The 4,628-nt window shown below is 27.8% G+C and overlaps 1 long non-coding RNA gene across 2 annotated transcripts; it reads right to left on the bottom strand.

The window, feature by feature from the left end:
• Positions 1-1,010: 1,010 nt before the first annotated feature.
• LOC102666793 (uncharacterized) lies at positions 1,011-3,969 on the bottom strand. 2 transcript variants are annotated; one of them, XR_003265191.2, is made up of 4 exons: positions 3,096-3,969; positions 2,963-3,008; positions 2,778-2,867; positions 1,011-1,080 (listed from the first exon to the last, which is right to left on the bottom strand). It is a non-coding gene; the product is annotated as an uncharacterized lncRNA (long non-coding RNA). The 2 variants fall into 2 exon arrangements; XR_419138.4 differs by lacking the exon at positions 1,011-1,080 and having other exon boundaries at positions 2,429-2,867; positions 3,096-3,906.
• Between the last annotated feature and the right edge of the window lie 659 nt (positions 3,970-4,628).

Raw genomic sequence — 4,628 nt, forward strand, 5'->3', positions numbered from 1 at the left:
TAGGTGATTATTTTATTGTTTTGATCATAGATTTGTGATTTAAATTTATGCACCTTGATATATCATCAATTAAGCTTTTGAGTCAAAAGGGAGACTGACTATAACCTTGCAAGAGGAAAGAGAAAGAGGATAATCACTATTAGAAAATATGATTTCTACATCGGTTATTTATGACTTTTAACATCGGTTTTTGAACCGATGTTAAAAGTACCGACGTTGATAGTATTATCGTTAACATCGATTTTTTAAAAACCGATGTTGCTAATATGAATTACACCCAAAAAATGTATATTAATATTGAAAGTTAACATCGGTTTTTTACAAAAAAACCGATGTTAACTGTCAACATTAACACATTCGTTAATATCGGTTTTTCCAAAAAACCGATGTTGTTTTCAGGAATTTTTTTAAATAATATCTCTGTTTTTACAAACAAAAAAATCAATAAATTTAAAATCAAACCACACAGCACACAACATATATCATTTGCATTCTGCTTTCAAATAGGTTTTAGCAAAAAACTAACTATCAACAAAGGTTATTCAATGTTAAAATGAAACAACAATTGTAAAAAATGTAATGCAAAGTATGTAAACTAATTAAGTAACCTAAAGTTACATAGTTGCCTAACATCCTATGCTTGATTTCTAACTTTTAGATAATATTTTGCCCACTGGATGCGAAGCGCCTTGAATCTCTCTGCTTCCAATGGTCTAACTTCATTAAAATACTGTTTGATCAAATAAAATAAATAAATTAATAATGTAATAACAATTATAAGAAAACCAACTTTGTTTGAAATAAACAATTACCGTCTCCCAATTATTCCTGAAAGATCCTAAGATTATCGTGGACATCCAGTGCATCACATAATAGCCACATTCAGTGATTCCTTTTTGTCTATTACAATAAATACATAATGAAATTTGGATATTAATTAAACGTTAACTACAATTAGTGTACACACACATAAAATATATATAAGTAGAAATTTTATTTAAATCACGTACCTTAACAACAATCCACCTAGCAACAGCCTTGGATTTAGGTTGTAAAGTATCATCAAGTCCTTTCAAAACACTAGTGTTGAATATGAGCAACATTAAAATATTACATTAGTTAAAATAAACCTCTAAAGGAAGTATTACATCAAGTTCAATTTTCGTTTTCGTTATTCATGGAGGAATTTTATGTTTTTCTATTTCATTATGACATTACATTATATATACTAAAATCCATCAAGTTCAGGGCCTAGTAACAAGAGTTTGAATAATTCTGATTAGATTTGAAGCTCCTCCACACAACCCGTTCTTGGGATTCCCTTAAGGACCAAAGTACCCCTGTCAAAATCCACCACCCAAACACGATCTACAACTCTGCTCCCTCGTCAAACGTCATCATTAGCATCTTGGACTCAGGTTATCAAAACTAATCTATTTCCATTTTCAATTAAAAATGTTACTATAATATAATATTAAGACACGTCATTAGAGTCCCAAAAGTAGTAAATGAGAATTATACTTGTGGTGATTGACTAATCAACCTTCTGGTCAAATGTTTCTTTTTAACGCACGTAAGAACATCCAGGTGAAAAACAAAAAACATAACTAACCTTTTTTGTATTAAGAAAATTAAAATTTTTGGAGTGAAATTCAAGAGGAATGAGGGGAAAATCCTTTTCAAAATACATGTTTGTTTCAAGAATTATTCTAAAAAATATAAGACCAAACAAAATTATCTCACATTTGTTATGATGTCATAAAAAAATAAATACTAAATATATTCTATTCTTGGAAAAGATATAAGTTCACATTCTATCAATATTTTTGCAGAAAAATTATTTCCATGAGATATAAATACCTCTTCACAAGTAAAAATCCCATAACCACTATCCCACTACTCTCTCAAAAGTTCCTTCAAGGTATATGCTTAAATTTTTTTCAATCCCATAAATTTCATTTTTTTCCCAATTAATATTTCCACAATTTAATTTACTATCAGTTTCATTCATACATTTTACAACAATTTTTTCATTTTCCCTCAATACTCTTGTTTTAATAGATAAATGTACTGTAATTATAAGTAGTCATGTAACTTTTAATTAATCTTAAATATTTATATATGATTAAAGTTAGAGTTTATACATTTTTAAAATGAGAATTGTTCTTATGAAAGAGAAATTTATTAAAAGTAAGTTATAATCATTTTATATATAATTAAAAATTAAAAATAATACTTGAGAGAGTGGCAATGGATTACTAACACCAAATAAACCAAAATGTACCTAAATATTTAGGTACTATTAACTTTAATTAGCAACCCCAGTTATCATTTCTTAAGAGAATTAATGTAGCTTACACGTTTATATATATCACTGCTTTGTTTGCAGGTTTTTATTTATGATCAATAAAAGACTTTTCGAGTCACCTTTAATTGAAATAATCGATATTGATGAATCTAGTATTAGAAATATATCTATATAAGTCAAAAGGAACAACTAAATTGAAAGGTGCATTCTTCTATTCAGCACTCATAATTATGATCCATTTTATTTTAAAGAAAGCACAACAAAATGACCCCAAATTTTCTAAAAAAATTCAGAGATGCATAAGCTAAACAGATTCCAGATACTCTTCTAATAAAAGCAAGGTTTTAAAAACCGTGATTTCCTGTGAAATCAACAAATGCCATGAAACCGCAACATGACCGCTACCAATATTTAAAACCTTGAAAAAAATTCATCACAAGATACATTCCCAAAAAAAATTATGAAATACCTAAACACCATCACGCATGTTCATAGAAGAAAGCAGCAAAACTGCATCCTGGTTGTAATTTATCTCCAATCGCCAACACTTCTGAGCAACCTACACAACAATCAATAAAATCATAATAGTGAGAGAACAGTAACAACCACAAACAAAAAATTCAAGAAAAATGACTGATTCAATTAAAGGTGTACCTCAACAACACGCCCTATAACAATGTCACCAACCTCAGGTTTATATCTACGAGTTATTACATTATTCCATTAACGAAGATAATAACAGAAAAAAAAAGGCTGAGAAGTTTAGTAGCTAAGAAGGAAGATTTACTTGGAGCGTAACGCGCGAACGTAGACAAGTTTGTTGATGTGCTCTACGACGCCGCAGAGGGTGGCAACGACTTCGCCGTTGAGGTCGGCAGTTTCGTGACCCTTGAGGACGCCGTCTTAGTGGTTGACGTGGATGGAATCGGCGATGATCTCTCTCATTGCTCTCTCTTACTCTTTCTCTCTCTGTAAACACTGAAGAATGGAAGGAGAAACCCTAAACCTCACTGTGCTGCTACCACCGTTTCCAATTCCCTCTTTCAAACTTTCAAAGTTTGGGGCCCTGGACCCAGCTATTAAATGGGCCTTCTCGCATTTCACATGACATTTCTCATTTCAAAAAATAAACAATATTTTTATAATGTAATTAATTTAGGCAATAAATATCAAGCTTATTAAAATATTCATGTTTTTTATTCCTCGGTAACAATTGTTGCTACTAGCTTACTTTTGCTAGTTTCTCTCCTAGGCCTCCAAACATAGTGAAAAATTATTACATAGTACCCTTGAAGTATCCAATAAATAGTAAATAAATAACAAATTTTATTACTTTGTCATCTAATCTAATAATGAATAAATTATCCAATAGACAACTTTTACTGGAGTATAAACTAAACTAAAATACTAATATGTGCAGTTCCACGGAAACCAAAACAAATTATAAAAAAACGAAAACAAAAAAAAAGAAAAAAACTCTTTCAAATGAAAGTCTAGAAGACTGGAAAAAAAAAACCTACTACTAACCACACACGGCAAGGAGATATATATTAAAAAAAAGCGTACCATAGAATAACAATTTCCAAAACATTTCACACCTAAGGAAAATTAGAAGAAAAAAAATATTAATACTAGAAAGAAATTAGGAAAGCTGAGTATTTTGATTACTAGTGTTTGGAGCGACATACTAGCATATTTCGACTATACTAAAAAAAGACTACATATTTGGACTAACATTTGAACAACGTAATAAAAATAAATTAACAAATAAGGTTAAAAATAATAAAAAAAATGATAAATGAAATAAAAATAAATTACATGTGGATTATAATTAACTCTAAATTTAAAGACTTAAAACATAAATTTTGTGTCTCATGAAAATATTTTTATTTTCTAAAAAATTTGTTTAAAAATGATCAAAAATATCATTTTTTTAAAATCCTACAAATATATGAGATAACTATAATTATTTAAATTAAATCACCGTAACATATATTTTCAATAAATCAAATTAATATATACAAATATTTTAATTTACTTTAAATTTAAAGATAATACGATAATATAAATATAGTAAGATTTCATAGAATTTTTAAACAATATTCTCCATTTGCCTTTTTAAGAAGAAAAAAACTAATTTTTTATTTTTATAATAATTAAATAAAAATATATTAATAATAAATTTTAATTTTTTAACGATATAATTGTTTTTACCAACATTCTATAAAAATTCTATAAAAGTTAAACTCTATTATTAAAAATAGTTTTTTATTTTCAAATTAACTAATATCAAATAATTTATATAAATGTGTGTTATATT

Source organism: Glycine max, chromosome 17, assembly GCF_000004515.6.
Source record: "Glycine max cultivar Williams 82 chromosome 17, Glycine_max_v4.0, whole genome shotgun sequence".
Lineage (NCBI taxonomy): Eukaryota > Viridiplantae > Streptophyta > Magnoliopsida > Fabales > Fabaceae > Glycine > Glycine max.